Source organism: Tyto alba, unplaced genomic scaffold (genome assembly GCF_018691265.1).
Source record: "Tyto alba isolate M040663 unplaced genomic scaffold, T.alba_DEE_v4.0 Super-Scaffold_40, whole genome shotgun sequence".
NCBI classification, from domain to species: domain Eukaryota; kingdom Metazoa; phylum Chordata; class Aves; order Strigiformes; family Tytonidae; genus Tyto; species Tyto alba.
In genome coordinates, this window is record NW_024881316.1 from 48,542,690 (window position 1) to 48,565,175 (window position 22,486).

Sequence of the window (22,486 nt, forward strand, 5' to 3'; positions counted from 1 at the left end):
GGGTTACGGTTCGTGATCCTCGGCGTGACGTGATTTCTAACGGACAGAAACCCCACGGACCAGCAGAGCAATGCCGCCTTGCTTTGTGACTCCCAGAGAACATCTTGCGGCGAGGTGAGGTTTTGGGTCGCAGCGGCGATGCTGCGATAGTATCGGCAGTATTCCCTCAAAAAGGGCCCGAGGCACAGGCAGCACAGACTGAGGTGGGACAGGGCTGGCCCACAGCCACTCTGGTGATGTGTGGCAGGACCTGGGGTGAGCCTGAGACCCCCCTTCTCTGTCAGCGCGACACAACCCACAAACGCCATTTGGGGCTCGCCCCCTCACGAAACTCGTCTATGCTAGCGGACCACATATCCCAGCATGCAATGCTGTCCCGCCAGGAGACGGGCGCGGAAAGGACTACAACTCCCAGCGGGCATCGCGCCTCGCTGCCCGCCTCCCCGGAGCGGCGGGGTGGGCGGCGCTGCACGCTGGGATCTGTAGTCCAGCCGGACGTCGGTCACACACGGTGCCTCCCTTCCTCCGCCCCCCCCCTCCCCCCGGTTTGACACCCCCTCCCGCCCCGCTCCGCCCTCCTCCCCGCCCCGCCGGTTGTCCCTCCGTAAACGGAAGCCGAGGAGGGACGAAGGAGCCGGGGAGGAGGTTGGAGCAGCGCGATGGGGGACTCCAAAGTGAAGGTGGCGGTGCGCGTCCGCCCCACGAACCGGCGAGGTGAGACTTTCCTCCCTCAGTGACACTCCCCCGCTCCCCGGCGCTGGTGTGAGGGGAGCGGGCCCGAGGGGCAGAGCGGGGCGGGAGGCCGGGGGGTGCCGGTCCTCATGGGTGTCTGTAGGGGCAGGTGTGGGTGTCGAGGTGCGCGTGACCCGTCGCGGGGGCGTGTTTATAGGTGTATGTGTCGGGGGGGGGTGGGGGGGAAGTGTGTATAGGTATATTTATTTATTAATTAATCTTTATGAAGATCTTAGTTTTGTCATTTAGACGTAAGGTATTTTCACACTCTCTTGTATAGTCAGTTTTTCCCTTATTTGTGCTGGCTTCTATGTAGCAAAGGGCAAAGACAAAAATCACTGTAAGGCAACAAACTTTGGCAGAGGGCTATTCTGCAGAAAATCTGGTGACGAAAAGAAATAGTGAAAGAAGTATACTGAAAATCTGTGAAACTAATGCAGAAAGTGAGGATAGGCAGCAATATATTAAAAATAGTATTTCACATTCCCTGGTACTATGAGAAATGCAAAATGAAACAGTAGCTATTAGCTTGGCATGTCAAAAAAGGCCAGTTGTAAGGTGCTTACTTAAGAAATGTTGTAGGAGATAGAGTGTGCGGCAAATCGGTTTGCGATGTTACAGCAGGGAGTGAATTCAAAAGCGATTTCAGGCAAGAGGGAGCTGGAACATTTCTGGGGACCAGTAGCACTAACAGTGGCAGAAGCAATGGTGAAGAATTTACAGGATTTCAGCACAGAGCAGGAAAACTAAAACAGATTCCGATAAAATGCCAGGGCAGTTTACTGGGAAGGATGTTTCTACTTTAGAGAGCTCATTTTTGCCAGTTTGTAAATTCATAGCGGCCGAGAGTCATGAATGCCTCACAACTGGTGACTGCAGAGCTAGAAAATGGAATGACAACAGCTCAGCAGCCGCTTTAGAGACAGCCAGCGTGGCTTCGCCGAGGGCAAATCGTGCCCGACTAATCCAGCGGCCTTCCATGATGGAGTGACGGCATTAGAGGACGAGGGAAGAGCTACGGATGTCACCTGCCTGGAGGACGTCAGTGAGGCACGGACAGGTTCTGGATAAATGGCTTTTAATGGAAAAACTGAGAACAAAACACGCACTACCAAAGCTACTACATCGTCAACACACCCTCCCCCCTCCCCAAACCCACCCGTTCCCCGCAACAGGCCCAGTCCCACCCCCCGCCCCAGCACTGGCTGCAGGGGCCTTGCGCTTGCCGCCATTTTCTGGCCGGGAGCCATTTTGCCGCTTCTCCGCTCGCTTCTCCGCTCGCTTCTCCCCTCGCTTCTCCGCTCGCTTCTCCGCTCGCTTCTCCCCTCGCTTCTCCGCTCGCTTCTCCCCTCGCTTCTCCGCTCGCTTCTCCCGCTCGCTTCTCCGCTCGCTTCTCCCCTCACTTCTCCCCTCGCTTCTCCCGGCTGGTGTCGTGCCGGGACACACTGCCCTGAGGGGGTGGCAGGTCTGTCCCCACGTCCTGCCGTGGATCCTCAGCCCTCATCCTGATGGGAGTTAAGTGCTCCCTGCTCAGGGTGGCTTTGGAGGCCTTGGGGACACGAGTCATTGGGGAGCATCTTCTCGGGCAGCCACAGCGAGCTGATCCTGCGCTGGGGGATGGAGCCACTAGTGCCACCGGTGTCCACGGGCACGGGGACGCTGCTGGAATCGTCCCGGCTGATCCCCCCCTTGCCCCCAGGGAGCAATCCAAGTGCCTCATAGCCTCTTCCAGCAGCACCACCTCAGGCAGCACAACGTCACCGGCTGGAATCACCCCGGGGTCCCTGATGGCTTGGACGTGGAGGGCAGCAGAGTGGCTGGGGGAGATGTTACCACCCAGGGGGGTGCCCTCATCCATGGGGACATCACTCGCCAGGGAGATGTCACATCCTGGGAGGATGTCCTCATCCATGGGGACATCACTCGCCAGGGAGATGTCACATCCTGGGAGGATGTCCTCATCCATGGGGACATCACTCGCCAGGGAGATGTCAACACCTGGGAGGATGTCCTCATCCATGGGGACATCACTCGCCAGGGAGATGTCACATCCTGGGAGGATGTCCTCATCCATGGGGACATCACTCGCCAGGGAGATGTCAACACCTGGGAGGATGTCCTCATCCATGGGGACATCACTCGCCAGGGAGATGTCAACACCTGGGAGGATGTCCTTAACCATGGGGATATTGTTGCCTGGGTGGCTGCCACTGCCTGGGGGTGCCGCCAGCGGTTGGCTCTGCTGGACAGGCCATGGTGCGTGTACTGTCCCTCGACGTGGTGGTGGCTGCGGAGGGACGGTGGCAGCACTGGACGGGCTGAGGCCGCTGCTCTGCCCTGACAGTTGTGGGGCAGGACAGCTCAGCTTGGCTCTGGGGGGCCCATTGCTCTGCCCAGGCCGGGGGGAGCCGCAGCCCGGGGGTCCCCACAGGGCAGCGCCTGGCCGGGAAGCAACGCTGTGGCCGGTGACAAAGGTGGCAGCTGGAGGCAGGTTGGTGCTCGTCCACTCCGAGTGGGAGACATGGGGGTTGAAGCAGCTGCTGCTTGGAGCCATCTGCAGACCTGCAGAGGTGAGAGGGAGATGTGCAGGGGTGAGGACCTGGAGGAATCTCCTGGGGCACCCCCTGAGCCAGCCCTGAGCACAGACATCCCCCTGCTCTGTGCCGGGTGAGTGGGGAGCTTGTGGCAGGGACGATTGTCCATGTGGTGGTGAAATGGGAGAGATGGCTCCAAGAGATTGGGGAATTATCTATAAATTATATTTACTGGGCAGGTTGATCCTGACAGAGAGACATGAGCACTCACTGGTGATCACATCCCAAGCCGGGACAGGAGGGCGCATGAGGGGACTGAGAAGGAGAAGGGAGAGGCGCAACGGAGAAAGGGCTCTGAATTTCCCCAGAGCGAGTCCCGGGGCTGTCGGGGTCAGGGTTAGTCCTCACCTCTGGTGTAGAAGGTTTTGGGGAAGAGGAATGGCTGCAGTAGCTGGGCCATCGGAGGAGCCCCAGGGCCGCACAGTGTGTGCTGCAGAGCTGGCAGTGCCATGGTCACTTCTGTCCTGTGGATTCTGTTTGAGTGTTGCCTGGCAAGGAATGTTGGGGCTCCCCGTGTTCTGTCCCGCCCCCAGTAGCTTTGACTGCTCTTCATGCAGAGGGAAAGGGTTAACAAAAGAGTTGAGTTAAGAGTTATGGTCAATGGCTCAATGTCCAGGGGGAAACCAGTAAGGAGTGGTGTCCCTAAAGGGTTTGTACTGGGACCAGTACTATTTCATGTCTTCACCAATGACATAGACAGTGGGATTGAGTGCACCCTCATCAAATTAGTGAATGACACCAAACTGAGTGGTGCAGTTGCCTCACCTGAGGGAAGGCATGCCTTCCAGAGGGACCTGGACAAGCTTAAGAAGTGGGCCCATGTGAACCTCTTGGAGATCAACAAGGCCAAATGCAAGGTCCTGCACATGGGTCAGGGCAATCCCCAGTAACAATACAGGCTGGGGGATGAGTGGATTGAGAGCAGCCCCACAGAGAAGGACTTGGGAGTACTGGTGGATGAAAAGCTGGACATGACCCGGCAATGTCTGCTCGCAGCCCAGAAAGCCACCCGTGTTCTGGGCTGCAGCCAGAGCAGGGGGGGCAGCAGGGCCAGGGAGGGGATTCTCCCCCTCTGCTGCGCTCTGGGGAGACCCCCCTGCAGTGCTGGGGCCAGCCTGGGGCCCCTGACATCAGAAGGACACTGACCTGCTTGAGCAGGGCCAGAGGAGGCCACAGAAATAATCAGAGGGATTAAACACCTTTCCCATGATGAAAGGTTTGGGGTGGTTCAGCCTGGAGAAGGGAAAGCTCTTGGGGAGACCTTATTGCCGCCTTTCAGTACTTAAAGGGGGCTTATAAGAAAGATGCAGAGAGACATTTTAATAGGGTCTGTTGCAAGAGGACAAGGAGCAACAGTTTTAAACTGAAAGGGGGTAGATTTCGATTAGATGTAAGGAAGAAATTCTTTACTGTGAGGGCAGTGAGGCGCTGGCACAAGTTGCCCAGAGCAGCTGTGGCTGCCCCCTCCCTGGAAGGGTTCAAGGCCAGGTTGGACGGGGCTGGGAGCCCCCTGGGCTGGGGGAAGGGGGCCCTGCCCGGGGCAGGGGGGTTGGGACTGGGTGATCTCTGAGGTCCCTTCCAACCCAAACCACTCTATGATTGAATGACATTTTTGTTCTGGAGCAACTTTCTGCAGACGTAATTTTTTGATCCCGCATGTGATGAATATTAGGAGCAACAGTGTGGCTGTGAAGCTGACTGTGGAAGAGCCTCTTAAGAGACATCTCCTCAAGGCAAGCGGGAGGCCGTATGCTGTACAATGCAGCTCTGGGCAAGAGGATGTCTCTGCAAAGAGATGGGCCTTTGAGCTGAGGGGTGTTGGAAGAGGTGGCTTGGTATTTCTGGCAGCTACACACTGCTCCTTGCTTCTCTGGTTGCGATGGCCTTGTGCTGTGCAACAAGCTCTCCTTCATGCTCTTCACTCGTAATAACGTGGTTCTTTGCCTTTCTGAAAACTCAGAAAACTTACCGGCACAAACCCGATGCTCCTTCCCATCCCAGTTATTCGCAATCGGGAGAGGTATTCCCAAATTTTAAGAGAAAATATTTTTGTGTTTTCTTAGTTTTGCAGGCATCCATGAGTGAAGGACCAGAGTACCTCAATCTGTCCCTTCAACAATCCTTCCCCGCTCCATGTTTTCAATTGGAAACCGCACCAGTGAGCTCCTAAATCCAGGTATCATGTACACCAGTGAAGTGGAGGTCTGGAAGCAGAGACAGAAGCAAGGTCTAAGTATCAGAGCTGGGCTTCATTTTCCCAGTAAGCAGACCCAGACCTCAGCTTGAGTTCCCTCTTTATAACACATTGAGATATGGATAGGTACCTTAGGGAACATCTAATGTCAATGCTCACCCATACAGAAATACCACGGGGACTTTTGATTTAGGAGCCAAACTGGTTTGTTTGTTCAATGGGCACGTTTCCAGCAGAGGCCCATGACACCAGCTTTTAGCAGTACACTCCCAACACTTGACATTTATTAAAGCCACAGCTCAGTGAGTGAGGTAATTACCTGGGCATTTCCATTTTCATTTCTAGTAAGTCCAAATTAAAGTCCAAATAAAGTACATTTTTAGCCCTTCGGCAAAGATTACTCCTTTTTTTTTTTTTTTGAACACTTTCCTTCAGGTAGTTAACCATTCATAATACCCATCAATAACCGCTTAGCTGAAGGTATTAGGGTTTAGGGTTACGTAGACAGTAGTAGTCAAAATGCTGTTTCATTCTTTTTGTCACATAATCTTTACTGTATGATAAGCACTACGTAGTAGGCACAAAGCAAAAAGGAGGCCCCCGGTATTTACTTCTCTCTGATAACCCGTGCTAATGAGTTTGCTGCCATTTTAGCTGAAATATGGATAAAAGAAATCCCATCTCGTGTCCTAACGAGCGCAAGCCCTGAGCGTAGACAAACCCTGGGAAGGGCCACATAAGGGTTGTGGCAAGATCAGTGGAAATCCTCTGCCCAAATTCAGGGTGCCAGGACCACATCTGTGTCTCCATGCTTGGCTGCAGCATTTTAGGAGCCATGGGAGAGTTGCCAGCACCCCTTTGCTCTCCCACTTTCACCCCAAAGGAGCTGGTCCAGGGGAATGGGTGCCACCAGGCAATGGGTGCTCATGCTGCGAGGGCGGGTAGAAGTCCTTGCTTGTCCCCAGCTCTTTCCTTAAAAGCAGCAGGGGAAAATCAATAAATAAGGAAGGACAGGAAAGGGGACCATTACAATTAGACCTGATTTTATTTTGCTCCGTAGCCACCGGGCGTCACTCTTGCCTATAGAGTCAGAAAGGAATTTTTGGTCGTCGCTGATAAAATCCCATTTCATCCATAAATTCTACAGCTCCCGGCACTGACAGCAGCATCCCCATTTATCAAAATTTCCCAAGTTTCAACATCAAATTACCAACTCGTTAAATCTGGGGGTATCTGGAGCTGGCAATTTAGCCTGCGGTGTTATTTGCTAAACATAGGCAAAACACATTAGGGTTTTTTTATTATTATTATTATTATTATTAGTGTAAATGCAGCTGGATAATTTAGATCTGGGTTTGGATTAGGATCTTGGCCAGTGTCTGTCGGTGTCTGGATTACCAGGACATGCTCTGAAGCTGTACAGCTTCTGGGGAAGAGGGAAGGTGAAGAAGAGACAAGGTGTGGATGGGCAGAAAAGCAAAAAAATGTGGCTTTTGCAGGCGGCGCCTCTGCAGAAGTGGAGCAAAACCAACATGATTCAGCAGATGAAGCTGTAAAATATTCCAACCTTTGAAGTCAAGGCAGTTCAGCCCTGACCATTCATGTATCTCAGAAGTACTAGGAGATAAACGCGGGAAACATTACACAGCTCGGTAAATATGCGTTCATCAGAGTACCCGTAATTGCCATTGTGTTGGGATTTTTGCTTTTATAGAACTACAAACTTGTCTTACAACTGCTAGAAACGCTCTCCCGCTAATTTTGTATTTTTCAAGTTCTTCAGAGATTCTCCATTTTCTCCAAAGACAGAAAATCTATTTTCCTTTCAAACAAAGGAAATCCAGTGTGGAGTCTTTACCTGAGGAAAGAACCTCTCAAAGAAAATGTAACACGGCTGGTAAAACCAGTTGCTCTGAAACACTCTGTATCAGCAAACTGAACAGCTGATAAGAATAATAGAAATTTTTAGTCAATGAGAAAATACTCATCAGGAACCTCATCCTACCAGCACAAAATTTGCTAATATTGCCTGGCCTTGCGTTGCTGCCAGAAGTATGAATTTGTACTGAAATCCCACTGTATGGGAGAAGCACCCCAGCCAAAGTGTAAGAAATTTCACTGCTATAAACAGGGCACATATGGGGTTTATGGAGACATCGGGGTCTGGCTATTGATTTGTGCTTTCCTCTGGGTAATACATGTCCTATAATGCCATGAGATTTATGACCAGGACTTTGAACTCTGGAATAACTTTTAAAAAGAGGGGGCTGTCTATAAAAAGTGTGGTTCGGGTTTTAATCTGTTATAATCTAGTGCCGCAAGAAGACTTCGAGAGTTCATTTATTTGGCCGTGAATACTTTTCACACTGAGACTAGGAGGCCACACTCAAATACCTTCAAAAGTTCATGCCAGGATCAGTGAAATTCAGAGTCACGAATGACCCAGGGAACAATCAATCCTTTGATTATAGGAAGTTCCTATTAAAATAATGGAGCACAGAAAGTGCCTTGCTAAAATGAATGTGAGTCTCCCAAACCTGTACATTTGCGCAAAGTGTTGGCTGAGAAATTTCAGCAATTCCTTTTAAAAAAAAAAAAAAAAACAAACAAACAACAAAAAACAAAAAGCAGACAACATTTTGATATCAAGCAGAGTTTTGACAACTGATTTGGATAAATTGAATTTCTCTTTTATCCAGATTTCTTGACCTGTTCTTAATACCAATTTCCCTTGGTGCTTGCTTTCTTGATTATAGTTGAAAGAAATTTATAACAAATCTATCTTCTGTTTTCGCTTCTACGTACCTATAATTTCTACTACATTTATATATTTGTATCTCCAGACTGAAAAGCAAGATAAACCTGAAGGCAAACTTATCGTACCAGAATAAAACTCTTTACTCCTGGGACTGGCCAAAACAACAATCTATGAAAAATGCAAAACAGCAACAGGTCTTGTTTTTAAACTGTTTCGCAAAATATTTTTGTGCTGAGAACCTGATCACTGAAGATGCTAAAGTGCTGCTGGCTGCCCTGAATGCCTCCCAGTCTCTGACTGGGACTGTCCCAGTTGGTGCTCAGCTTCTTGCAGAAGTGGACCCCTTAAGAGTTTGCATACAACTAACTAAACACTAGTAAGATCCTCTGTTTTAGTTTTCCAACACCTGAATGATTTATGGGCAGAAAGTAGGTCTACTGCAAATTCATAATTGATGCGTCTCTTTTGATACGCAGTCTAACAAATGAAAAAAAATATTTAAAATACAATTGATTTGTTACTTGTTATGGACTGGAAGAAGACTTCCAAAAGACTGTCATGTTTTCTGGCTTGCCCTGAGATACAGTTCTATCTAGAAGATCCGAGATCCAAACCATTCATACCTTCACCTAAACTAAAAACAAAAGCCATCTTCTTCCCTTGGGTCCTGGTGATACACACACCCCAGCCATCCCAGTTATGTGGGACACATTAAACTGTTTTGACTTGGTTACTTCTAAACAAAACCAATGAAATTCAGTTGCTTATAAAAAAATGAGACGGAGGCCCTCTTTTTCTCTCCTCCACATCACTGCTTTAATCCCTGCTATGACCAGGTGGGTGTAGCAATAACTGTAGCTCCTCAACCTGATGAAAATAGTGTTGCATTCAGAAATTCGATAAATGAATGGGAGGGACAAGTAATGCTTCCCCCCCCCCCCCCCCCCCCCCCCGGATGTTTTGTTAATTAAATTAGCATTTAAATAGCCAGAGCTAATCTGGGAAGTCAGGCCCTCATTACAGTAACTAGGAAGGGGGAAAAGAGCTGCAGACAATTCCCTACAAGATGGGGTTAAGTTGGCGTTTCACAAACTATTTGCCCAGCCTGTCCCTCCCAAGTGAAAGCTGCCACCCCCCCCACCCCACCCCCCCTTTCCTCCCAGAATAATTAGCATGTTCCAGTGCTGTGAATGGAAACAATATCCTCCCTCCAAGCTGTGCCCCTCCAGGGAGATGCTTCCCACAGATTGTGAAACTCTGAGCCAGGGAAAGGGCTTGCCGAGGAATTCACAGTGGGGTAATTACACTGAGGTAGCTTGTGCCCGGTGCAAGATAAGTTGCATTACTGTAATTCATTGCAGGAGGCAGGGGCTCGCATAAAGGAAATGTCCAGAGGCAAGACTGCAGAGCCATGAGAAGTCATCGCCTTCCCAGAGCCCCGATAAAACCCGACGTTGAAGCTGAGGATGGTTCTTTGGCCTCCGAGGATGTCTCCGTCTTCAGAGAAGTTTGCAGAACGTAGCAACGATCACGTGCGAATCTGGTTTCTCTTTGGCAATTAGAATGGAAGAAAGGTTGAAAGGGTGAGTTTTCAGATTTTAAAATAAATTCTTCATCCCAAGTAGAAAACTGAAGCAAAGCTTGCAAGAATTGGATGCTTTCACTTGTTATTGTCCATGTATATGGCACTTAAAACATGCTGGCCCCTCTTTCTATCAAATGAAAAGCTGGTCTGCAATCCTTTCCCCACAAGATTTACTATTTAATTTTACATATAACAGAGAGACCAATGATAACTAATATCAGAGGAGAAGATGCAGGAGGAAGGGCTGGATTTGGGTGACACCTGCTATCCCCAGCAGTATGCACATCTGGCAGGTTTCATCCCACTTATTTAAATCGTATTCCAGGTGACTCAACAGAAAAAACATCACCCTCCACTTGCGGCTCATCATGCCCAGCTGTAAAGCGGGGATTATATTTACCTCCATTGCAAAGTACTCGGTTTCAGAAGACGTTGGTGCGGTTTGCTGAGGCCCCGGCTGGAAAATACCACAAGAAGTTCAAAGCCCGGTTTCATCCTGTAATTGGATCCTCAAGTCCACAAGTGCAAGAACCAACTGTGCGGGCTGACAGCAGGTCCTCCCCTCTTCCAACAAGAACCCCACCACAACACGGGGCTGTGGGGCTGAGCTGCAAGCGTGGCATACCCAGGAGCTGCTACTTTCTGCTGCTATGCACAAAAAAATGTTGTTTAAAGCTTTTGCCACCCTGTTTGATCTGACCTGCTGTTATTTTTTCTTTCTTTTTTTTTTTTTTTAACTCTAAGACATCTTCTTAACTCTCATGCTCACTTGGGATGCTCTTAAGAACATGGACTTTAATCCCAGTGTTACTTAAATACCAATTTAATATTTGTTTTCTCTCTGCCTTGACAAGATATTCCTCAGGTCAAGCAGGCATGAAATGATAGATATTGAGTGCAATTCTTCTGGGCAAGAAGAGCTACCTTCTAAGATCTTATCTCAAAACCACTTGGAAATGTGTTCTTTATTTATTTATGCCATAAAATCTCATTCGATGTTGAAGGCCCAAAGGATTACAATTCTGAATTTGTTGGTTTGCTGTTTTGTTTTCTTTTTTTTTTCCCCCCGTCCTTGCTGAAATCTGGCCTTTCAAAATAACACAGAGAGAATCTTTGTTTTGATCTAAAATAGCAGCTGCAAGGGCTTTTAAATGACCATTTAAATGAGATTTCTTTTTTTGCATCTTCGCATTATAGTTTCATTCTCGGTCTCTGAGATCAGTAGCTGCGGTTGAGCAGCCGAGCCGTCTAATGGGAATAAATTGTAATATTGTTCCAACTGTCTCCGATTATTACTGTTGAGCTCTATTAATGAACCGCCTTCATTAAGCAAACTGCAAAGTGTGTTGACGGCGGCGTATCAGAGGTTGCTCTGCGAAGCCAGACCCAGCCATCATCTAACCCCACGGTCTTTACGTTGGGTTACGGTTCGTGATCCTCGGCGTGACGTGATTTCTAACGGACAGAAACCCCACGGACCAGCAGAGCAATGCCGCCTTGCTTTGTGACTCCCAGAGAACATCTTGCGGCGAGGTGAGGTTTTGGGTCGCAGCGGCGATGCTGCGATAGTATCGCAGTATTCCCTCAAAAAGGGCCCGAGGCACAGGCAGCACAGACTGAGGTGGGACAGGGCTGGCCCACAGCCACTCTGGTGATGTGTGGCAGGACCTGGGGTGAGCCTGAGACCCCCCTTCTCTGTCAGCGCGACACAACCCACAAACGCCATTTGGGGCTCGCCCCCTCACGAAACTCGTCTATGCTAGCGGACCACATATCCCAGCATGCAATGCTGTCCCGCCAGGAGACGGGCGCGGAAAGGACTACAACTCCCAGCGGGCATCGCGCCTCGCTGCCCGCCTCCCCGGAGCGGCGGGGTGGGCGGCGCTGCACGCTGGGATCTGTAGTCCAGCCGGACGTCGGTCACACACGGTGCCTCCCTTCCTCCGCCCCCCCCCTCCCCCCGGTTTGACACCCCCTCCCGCCCCGCTCCGCCCTCCTCCCCGCCCCGCCGGTTGTCCCTCCGTAAACGGAAGCCGAGGAGGGACGAAGGAGCCGGGGAGGAGGTTGGAGCAGCGCGATGGGGGACTCCAAAGTGAAGGTGGCGGTGCGCGTCCGCCCCACGAACCGGCGAGGTGAGACTTTCCTCCCTCAGTGACACTCCCCCGCTCCCCGGCGCTGGTGTGAGGGGAGCGGGCCCGAGGGGCAGAGCGGGGCGGGAGGCCGGGGGGTGCCGGTCCTCATGGGTGTCTGTAGGGGCAGGTGTGGGTGTCGAGGTGCGCGTGACCCGTCGCGGGGGCGTGTTTATAGGTGTATGTGTCGGGGGGGGGGTGGGGGGGAAGTGTGTATAGGTATATTTATTTATTAATTAATCTTTATGAAGATCTTAGTTTTGTCATTTAGACGTAAGGTATTTTCACACTCTCTTGTATAGTCAGTTTTTCCCTTATTTGTGCTGGCTTCTATGTAGCAAAGGGCAAAGACAAAAATCACTGTAAGGCAACAAACTTTGGCAGAGGGCTATTCTGCAGAAAATCTGGTGACGAAAAGAAATAGTGAAAGAAGTATACTGAAAATCTGTGAAACTAATGCAGAAAGTGAGGATAGGCAGCAATATATTAAAAATAGTATTTCACATTCCCTGGTACTATGAGAAATGCAAAATGAAACAGTAGCTATTAGCTTGGCATGTCAAAAAAGGCCAGTTGTAAGGTGCTTACTTAAGAAATGTTGTAGGAGATAGAGTGTGCGGCAAATCGGTTTGCGATGTTACAGCAGGGAGTGAATTCAAAAGCGATTTCAGGCAAGAGGGAGCTGGAACATTTCTGGGGACCAGTAGCACTAACAGTGGCAGAAGCAATGGTGAAGAATTTACAGGATTTCAGCACAGAGCAGGAAAACTAAAACAGATTCCGATAAAATGCCAGGGCAGTTTACTGGGAAGGATGTTTCTACTTTAGAGAGCTCATTTTTGCCAGTTTGTAAATTCATAGCGGCCGAGAGTCATGAATGCCTCACAACTGGTGACTGCAGAGCTAGAAAATGGAATGACAACAGCTCAGCAGCCGCTTTAGAGACAGCCAGCGTGGCTTCGCCGAGGGCAAATCGTGCCCGACTAATCCAGCGGCCTTCCATGATGGAGTGACGGCATTAGAGGACGAGGGAAGAGCTACGGATGTCACCTGCCTGGAGGACGTCAGTGAGGCACGGACAGGTTCTGGATAAATGGCTTTTAATGGAAAAACTGAGAACAAAACACGCACTACCAAAGCTACTACATCGTCAACACACCCTCCCCCCTCCCCAAACCCACCCGTTCCCCGCAACAGGCCCAGTCCCACCCCCCGCCCCAGCACTGGCTGCAGGGGCCTTGCGCTTGCCGCCATTTTCTGGCCGGGAGCCATTTTGCCGCTTCTCCCCTCGCTTCTCCGCTCGCTTCTCCCCTTGCTTCTCCGCTCGCTTCTCCGCTCCGCTTCTCCCGGCTGGTGTCGTGCCGGGACACACTGCCCTGAGGGGGTGGCAGGTCTGTCCCCACGTCCTGCCGTGGATCCTCAGCCCTCATCCTGATGGGAGTTAAGTGCTCCCTGCTCAAGGTGGCTTTGGAGGCCTTGGGGACACGAGTCATTGGGGAGCATCTTCTCGGGCAGCCACAGCGAGCTGATCCTGCGCTGGGGGATGGAGCCACTAGTGCCACCGGTGTCCACGGGCACGGGGACGCTGCTGGAATCGTCCCGGCTGATCCCCCCCTTGCCCCCAGGGAGCAATCCAAGTGCCTCATAGCCTCTTCCAGCAGCACCACCTCAGGCAGCACAACGTCACCGGCTGGAATCACCCCGGGGTCCCTGATGGCTTGGACGTGGAGGGCAGCAGAGTGGCTGGGGGAGATGTTACCACCCAGGGGGGTGCCCTCATCCATGGGGACATCACTCGCCAGGGAGATGTCACATCCTGGGAGGATGTCCTCATCCATGGGGACATCACTCGCCAGGGAGATATCAACACCTGGGAGGATGTCCTCATCCATGGGGACATCACTCGCCAGGGAGATGTCAACACCTGGGAGGATGTCCTCATCCATGGGGACATCACTCGCCAGGGAGATGTCAACACCTGGGAGGATGTCCTTAACCATGGGGATATTGTTGCCTGGGTGGCTGCCACTGCCTGGGGGTGCCGCCAGCGGTTGGCTCTGCTGGACAGGCCATGGTGCGTGTACTGTCCCTCGACGTGGTGGTGGCTGCGGAGGGACGGTGGCAGCACTGGACGGGCTGAGGCCGCTGCTCTGCCCTGACAGTTGTGGGGCAGGACAGCTCAGCTTGGCTCTGGGGGGCCCATTGCTCTGCCCAGGCCGGGGGGAGCCGCAGCCCGGGGGTCCCCACAGGGCAGCACCTGGCCGGGAAGCAACGCTGTGGCCGGTGACAAAGGTGGCAGCTGGAGGCAGGTTGGTGCTCGTCCACTCCGAGTGGGAGACATGGGGGTTGAAGCAGCTGCTGCTTGGAGCCATCTGCAGACCTGCAGAGGTGAGAGGGAGATGTGCAGGGGTGAGGACCTGGAGGAATCTCCTGGGGCACCCCCTGAGCCAGCCCTGAGCACAGACATCCCCCTGCTCTGTGCCGGGTGAGTGGGGAGCTTGTGGCAGGGACGATTGTCCATGTGGTGGTGAAATGGGAGAGATGGCTCCAAGAGATTGGGGAATTATCTATAAATTATATTTACTGGGCAGGTTGATCCTGACAGAGAGACATGAGCACTCACTGGTGATCACATCCCAAGCCGGGACAGGAGGGCGCATGAGGGGACTGAGAAGGAGAAGGGAGAGGCGCAACGGAGAAAGGGCTCTGAATTTCCCCAGAGCGAGTCCCGGGGCTGTCGGGGTCAGGGTTAGTCCTCACCTCTGGTGTAGAAGGTTTTGGGGAAGAGGAATGGCTGCAGTAGCTGGGCCATCGGAGGAGCCCCAGGGCCGCACAGTGTGTGCTGCAGAGCTGGCAGTGCCATGGTCACTTCTGTCCTGTGGATTCTGTTTGAGTGTTGCCTGGCAAGGAATGTTGGGGCTCCCCGTGTTCTGTCCCGCCCCCAGTAGCTTTGACTGCTCTTCATGCAGAGGGAAAGGGTTAACAAAAGAGTTGAGTTAAGAGTTATGGTCAATGGCTCAATGTCCAGGGGGAAACCAGTAAGGAGTGGTGTCCCTAAAGGGTTTGTACTGGGACCAGTACTATTTCATGTCTTCACCAATGACATAGACAGTGGGATTGAGTGCACCCTCATCAAATTAGTGAATGACACCAAACTGAGTGGTGCAGTTGCCTCACCTGAGGGAAGGCATGCCTTCCAGAGGGACCTGGACAAGCTTAAGAAGTGGGCCCATGTGAACCTCTTGGAGATCAACAAGGCCAAATGCAAGGTCCTGCACATGGGTCAGGGCAATCCCCAGTAACAATACAGGCTGGGGGATGAGTGGATTGAGAGCAGCCCCACAGAGAAGGACTTGGGAGTACTGGTGGATGAAAAGCTGGACATGACCCGGCAATGTCTGCTCGCAGCCCAGAAAGCCACCCGTGTTCTGGGCTGCAGCCAGAGCAGGGGGGGCAGCAGGGCCAGGGAGGGGATTCTCCCCCTCTGCTCCGCTCTGGGGAGACCCCCCTGCAGTGCTGGGGCCAGCCTGGGGCCCCTGACATCAGAAGGACACTGACCTGCTTGAGCAGGGCCAGAGGAGGCCACAGAAATAATCAGAGGGATTAAACACCTTTCCCATGATGAAAGGTTTGGGGTGGTTCAGCCTGGAGAAGGGAAAGCTCTTGGGGAGACCTTATTGCCGCCTTTCAGTACTTAAAGGGGGCTTATAAGAAAGATGCAGAGAGACATTTTAATAGGGTCTGTTGCAAGAGGACAAGGAGCAACAGTTTTAAACTGAAAGGGGGTAGATTTCGATTAGATGTAAGGAAGAAATTCTTTACTGTGAGGGCAGTGAGGCGCTGGCACAAGTTGCCCAGAGCAGCTGTGGCTGCCCCCTCCCTGGAAGGGTTCAAGGCCAGGTTGGACGGGGCTGGGAGCCCCCTGGGCTGGGGGAAGGGGGCCCTGCCCGGGGCAGGGGGGTTGGGACTGGGTGATCTCTGAGGTCCCTTCCAACCCAAACCACTCTATGATTGAATGACATTTTTGTTCTGGAGCAACTTTCTGCAGACGTAATTTTTTGATCCCGCATGTGATGAATATTAGGAGCAACAGTGTGGCTGTGAAGCTGACTGTGGAAGAGCCTCTTAAGAGACATCTCCTCAAGGCAAGCGGGAGGCCGTATGCTGTACAATGCAGCTCTGGGCAAGAGGATGTCTCTGCAAAGAGATGGGCCTTTGAGCTGAGGGGTGTTGGAAGAGGTGGCTTGGTATTTCTGGCAGCTACACACTGCTCCTTGCTTCTCTGGTTGCGATGGCCTTGTGCTGTGCAACAAGCTCTCCTTCATGCTCTTCACTCGTAATAACGTGGTTCTTTGCCTTTCTGAAAACTCAGAAAACTTACCGGCACAAACCCGATGCTCCTTCCCATCCCAGTTATTCGCAATCGGGAGAGGTATTCCCAAATTTTAAGAGAAATATTTTTGTGTTTTCTTAGTTTTGCAGGCATCCATGAGTGAAGGACCAGAGTACCTCAATCTGTCCCTTCAACAATCCTTCCCCGCTCCATGTTTTCAATTGGAAACCGCACCAGTGAGCTCCTAAATCCAGGTATCATGTACACCAGTGAAGCGGAGGTCTGGAAGCAGAGACAGAAGCAAGGTCTAAGTATCAGAGCTGGGCTTCATTTTCCCAGTAAGCAGACCCAGACCTCAGGTTGAGTTCCCTCTTTATAACACATTGAGATATGGATAGGTACCTTAGGGAACATCTAATGTCAATGCTCACCCATACAGAAATACCACGGGGACTTTGATTTAGGAGCCAAACTGGTTTGTTTGTTCAATGGGCACGTTTCCAGCAGAGGCCCATGACACCAGCTTTTAGCAGTACACTCCCAACACTTGACATTTATTAAAGCCACAGCTCAGTGAGTGAGGTAATTACCTGGGCATTTCCATTTTCATTTCTAGTAAGTCCAAATTAAAGTCCAAATAAAGTACATTTTTAGCCCTTCGGCAAAGATTACTCCTTTTTTTTTTTTTTTGAACACTTTCCTTCAGGTAGTTAACCATTCATAATACCCATCAATAACCGCTTAGCTGAAGGTATTAGGGTTTAGGGTTACGTAGACAGTAGTAGTCAAAATGCTGTTTCATTCTTTTTGTCACATAATCTATACTGTATGATAAGCACTACGTAGTAGGCACAAAGCAAAAAGGAGGCCCCGGTATTTACTTCTCTCTGATAACCCGTGCTAATGAGTTTGCTGCCATTTTAGCTGAAATATGGATAAAAGAAATCCCATCTCGTGTCCTAACGAGCGCAAGCCCTGAGCGTAGACAAACCCTGGGAAGGGCCACATAAGGGTTGTGGCAAGATCAGTGGAAATCCTCTGCCCAAATTCAGGGTGCCAGGACCACATCTGTGTCTCCATGCTTGGCTGCAGCATTTTAGGAGCCATGGGAGAGTTGCCAGCACCCCTTTGCTCTCCCACTTTCACCCCAAAGGAGCTGGTCCAGGGGAATGGGTGCCACCAGGCAATGGGTGCTCATGCTGCGAGGGCGGGTAGAAGTCCTTGCTTGTCCCCAGCTCTTTCCTTAAAAGCAGCAGGGGAAAATCAATAAATAAGGAAGGACAGGAAAGGGGACCATTACAATTAGACCTGATTTTATTTTGCTCCGTAGCCACCGGGCGTCACTCTTGCCTATAGAGTCAGAAAGGAATTTTTGGTCGTCGCTGATAAAATCCCATTTCATCCATAAATTCTACAGCTCCCGGCACTGACAGCAGCATCCCCATTTATCAAAATTTCCCAAGTTTCAACATCAAATTACCAACTCGTTAAATCTGGGGGTATCTGGAGCTGGCAATTTAGCCTGCGGTGTTATTTGCTAAACATAGGCAAAACACATTAGGGTTTTTTATTATTATTATTATTATTATTATTAGTGTAAATGCAGCTGGATAATTTAGATCTGGGTTTGGATTAGGATCTTGGCCAGTGTCTGTCGGTGTCTGGATTACCAGGACATGCTCTGAAGCTGTACAGCTTCTGGGGAAGAGGGAAGGTGAAGAAGAGACAAGGTGTGGATGGGCAGAAAAGCAAAAAAATGTGGCTTTTGCAGGCGGCGCCTCTGCAGAAGTGGAGCAAAACCAACATGATTCAGCAGATGAAGCTGTAAAATATTCCAACCTTTGAAGTCAAGGCAGTTCAGCCCTGACCATTCATGTATCTCAGAAGTACTAGGAGATAAACGCGGGAAACATTACACAGCTCGGTAAATATGCGTTCATCAGAGTACCCGTAATTGCCATTGTGTTGGGATTTTTGCTTTATAGAACTACAAACTTGTCTTACAACTGCTAGAAACGCTCTCCCGCTAATTTTGTATTTTTCAAGTTCTTCAGAGATTCTCCATTTTCTCCAAAGACAGAAAATCTATTTTCCTTTCAAACAAAGGAAATCCAGTGTGGAGTCTTTACCTGAGGAAAGAACCTCTCAAAGAAAATGTAACACGGCTGGTAAAACCAGTTGCTCTGAAACACTCTGTATCAGCAAACTGAACAGCTGATAAGAATAATAGAAATTTTAGTCAATGAGAAAATACTCATCAGGAACCTCATCCTACCAGCACAAAATTTGCTAATATTGCCTGGCCTTGCGTTGCTGCCAGAAGTATGAATTTGTACTGAAATCCCACTGTATGGGAGAAGCACCCCAGCCAAAGTGTAAGAAATTTCACTGCTATAAACAGGGCACATATGGGGTTTATGGAGACATCGGGGTCTGGCTATTGATTTGTGCTTTCCTCTGGGTAATACATGTCCTATAATGCCATGAGATTTATGACCAGGACTTTGAACTCTGGAATAACTTTTAAAAAGAGGGGGCTGTCTATAAAAAGTGTGGTTCGGGTTTTAATCTGTTATAATCTAGTGCCGCAAGAAGACTTCGAGAGTTCATTTATTTGGCCGTGAATACTTTTCACACTGAGACTAGGAGGCCACACTCAAATACCTTCAAAAGTTCATGCCAGGATCAGTGAAATTCAGAGTCACGAATGACCCAGGGAACAATCAATCCTTTGATTATAGGAAGTTCCTATTAAAATAATGGAGCACAGAAGTGCCTTGCTAAAATGAATGTGAGTCTCCCAAACCTGTACATTTGCGCAAAGTGTTGGCTGAGAAATTTCAGCAATTCCTTTTAAAAAAAAAAAAAAAACAAACAAACAACAAAAACAAAAAGCAGACAACATTTTGATATCAAGCAGAGTTTTGACAACTGATTTGGATAAATTGAATTTCTCTTTTATCCAGATTTCTTGACCTGTTCTTAATACCAATTTCCCTTGGTGCTTGCTTTCTTGATTATAGTTGAAAGAAATTTATAACAAATCTATCTTCTGTTTTCGCTTCTACGTACCTATAAATTTCTACTACATTTATATATTTGTATCTCCAGACTGAAAAGCAAGATAAACCTGAAGGCAAACTTATCGTACCAGAATAAAACTCTTTACTCCTGGGACTGGCCAAAACAACAATCTATGAAAAATGCAAAACAGCAACAGGTCTTGTTTTTAAACTGTTTCGCCAAATATTTTTGTGCTGAGAACCTGATCACTGAAGATGCTAAAGTGCTGCTGGCTGCCCTGAATGCCTCCCAGTCTCTGACTGGGACTGTCCCAGTTGGTGCTCAGCTTCTTGCAGAAGTGGACCCCTTAAGAGTTTGCATACAACTAACTAAACACTAGTAAGATCCTCTGTTTTAGTTTTCCAACACCTGAATGATTTATGGGCAGAAAGTAGGTCTACTGCAAATTCATAATTGATGCGTCTCTTTTGATACGCAGTCTAACAAATGAAAAAAAATATTTAAAATACAATTGATTTGTTACTTGTTATGGACTGGAAGAAGACTTCCAAAAGACTGTCATGTTTTCTGGCTTGCCCTGAGATACAGTTCTATCTAGAAGATCCGAGATCCAAACCATTCATACCTTCACCTAAATAAAAACAAAAGCCATCTTCTTCCCTTGGGTCCTGGTGATACACACACCCCAGCCATCCCAGTTATGTGGGACACATTAAACTGTTTTGACTTGGTTACTTCTAAACAAAACCAATGAAATTCAGTTGCTTATAAAAAAATGAGACGGAGGCCCTCTTTTTCTCTCCTCCACATCACTGCTTTAATCCCTGCTATGACCAGGTGGGTGTAGCAATGACTGTAGCTCCTCAACCTGATGAAAATAGTGTTGCATTCAGAAATTCGATAAATGAATGGGAGGGACAAGTAATGCTTCCCCCCCCCCCCCCCCCCCCCCCCCGGATGTTTTGTTAATTAAATTAGCATTTAAATAGCCAGAGCTAATCTGGGAAGTCAGGCCCTCATTACAGTAACTAGGAAGGGGGAAAAGAGCTGCAGACAATTCCCTACAAGATGGGGTTAAGTTGGCGTTTCACAAACTATTTGCCCAGCCTGTCCCTCCCAAGTGAAAGCTGCCACCCCCCCCACCCCACCCCCCCTTTCCTCCCAGAATAATTAGCATGTTCCAGTGCTGTGAATGGAAACAATATCCTCCCTCCAAGCTGTGCCCCTCCAGGGAGATGCTTCCCACAGATTGTGAAACTCTGAGCCAGGGAAAGGGCTTGCCGAGGAATTCACAGTGGGGTAATTACACTGAGGTAGCTTGTGCCCGGTGCAAGATAAGTTGCATTACTGTAATTCATTGCAGGAGGCAGGGGCTCGCATAAAGGAAATGTCCAGAGGCAAGACTGCAGAGCCATGAGAAGTCATCGCCTTCCCAGAGCCCCGATAAAACCCGACGTTGAAGCTGAGGATGGTTCTTTGGCCTCCGAGGATGTCTCCGTCTTCAGAGAAGTTTGCAGAACGTAGCAACGATCACGTGCGAATCTGGTTTCTCTTTGGCAATTAGAATGGAAGAAAGGTTGAAAGGGTGAGTTTTCAGATTTTAAAATAAATTCTTCATCCCAAGTAGAAAACTGAAGCAAAGCTTGCAAGAATTGGATGCTTTCACTTGTTATTGTCCATGTATATGGCACTTAAAACATGCTGGCCCCTCTTTCTATCAAATGAAAAGCTGGTCTGCAATCCTTTCCCCACAAGATTTACTATTTAATTTTACATATAACAGAGAGACCAATGATAACTAATATCAGAGGAGAAGATGCAGGAGGAAGGGCTGGATTTGGGTGACACCTGCTATCCCCAGCAGTATGCACATCTGGCAGGTTTCATCCCACTTATTTAAATCGTATTCCAGGTGACTCAACAGAAAAAACATCACCCTCCACTTGCGGCTCATCATGCCCAGCTGTAAAGCGGGGATTATATTTACCTCCATTGCAAAGTACTCGGTTTCAGAAGACGTTGGTGCGGTTTGCTGAGGCCCCGGCTGGAAAATACCACAAGAAGTTCAAAGCCCGGTTTCATCCTGTAATTGGATCCTCAAGTCCACAAGTGCAAGAACCAACTGTGCGGGCTGACAGCAGGTCCTCCCCTCTTCCAACAAGAACCCCACCACAACACGGGGCTGTGGGGCTGAGCTGCAAGCGTGGCATACCCAGGAGCTGCTACTTTCTGCTGCTATGCACAAAAAAATGTTGTTTAAAGCTTTTGCCACCCTGTTTGATCTGACCTGCTGTTATTTTTTCTTTCTTTTTTTTTTTTTTTTAACTCTAAGACATCTTCTTAACTCTCATGCTCACTTGGGATGCTCTTAAGAACATGGACTTTAATCCCAGTGTTACTTAAATACCAATTTAATATTTGTTTTCTCTCTGCCTTGACAAGATATTCCTCAGGTCAAGCAGGCATGAAATGATAGATATTGAGTGCAATTCTTCTGGGCAAGAAGAGCTACCTTCTAAGATCTTATCTCAAAACCACTTGGAAATGTGTTCTTTATTTATTTATGCCATAAAATCTCATTCGATGTTGAAGGCCCAAAGGATTACAATTCTGAATTTGTTGGTTTGCTGTTTTGTTTTCTTTTTTTTTTTCCCCCCGTCCTTGCTGAAATCTGGCCTTTCAAAATAACACAGAGAGAATCTTTGTTTTGATCTAAAATAGCAGCTGCAAGGGCTTTTAAATGACCATTTAAATGAGATTTCTTTTTTTGCATCTTCGCATTATAGTTTCATTCTCGGTCTCTGAGATCAGTAGCTGCGGTTGAGCAGCCGAGCCGTCTAATGGGAATAAATTGTAATATTGTTCCAACTGTCTCCGATTATTACTGTTGAGCTCTATTAATGAACCGCCTTCATTAAGCAAACTGCAAAGTGTGTTGACGGCGGCGTATCAGAGGTTGCTCTGCGAAGCCAGACCCAGCCATCATCTAACCCCACGGTCTTTACGTTGGGTTACGGTTCGTGATCCTCGGCGTGACGTGATTTCTAACGGACAGAAACCCCACGGACCAGCAGAGCAATGCCGCCTTGCTTTGTGACTCCCAGAGAACATCTTGCGGCGAGGTGAGGTTTTGGGTC

At 49.3% G+C, this 22,486-nt stretch overlaps 2 long non-coding RNA genes across 11 annotated transcripts; both read left to right on the forward strand.

The window, feature by feature from the left end:
- Positions 1 to 532: 532 nt before the first annotated feature.
- LOC122154512 lies at positions 533 to 11,142 on the forward strand. 5 transcript variants are annotated; one of them, XR_006166447.1, is made up of 7 exons: positions 533 to 714; positions 1,572 to 1,792; positions 5,390 to 5,502; positions 7,020 to 7,172; positions 8,364 to 8,654; positions 9,640 to 9,861; positions 10,189 to 11,142. It is a non-coding gene; the product is annotated as an uncharacterized LOC122154512 (long non-coding RNA). The 5 variants fall into 5 exon arrangements; XR_006166446.1 differs by lacking the exon at positions 8,364 to 8,654 and having other exon boundaries at positions 536 to 714; XR_006166448.1 differs by lacking the exons at positions 7,020 to 7,172; positions 8,364 to 8,654 and having other exon boundaries at positions 538 to 714; positions 1,557 to 1,792.
- A 667-nt stretch (positions 11,143 to 11,809) lies between these two features.
- Positions 11,810 to 22,217, forward strand: LOC122154519. 6 transcript variants are annotated; one of them, XR_006166476.1, is made up of 6 exons: positions 11,810 to 11,995; positions 12,854 to 13,074; positions 16,467 to 16,663; positions 18,097 to 18,249; positions 19,437 to 20,934; positions 21,262 to 22,217. It is a non-coding gene; the product is annotated as an uncharacterized LOC122154519 (long non-coding RNA). The 6 variants fall into 6 exon arrangements; XR_006166477.1 differs by having other exon boundaries at positions 11,811 to 11,995; positions 12,839 to 13,074; positions 16,467 to 16,579; XR_006166473.1 differs by having other exon boundaries at positions 11,811 to 11,995; positions 16,467 to 16,579.
- The last annotated feature ends 269 nt before the right edge of the window (positions 22,218 to 22,486 follow it).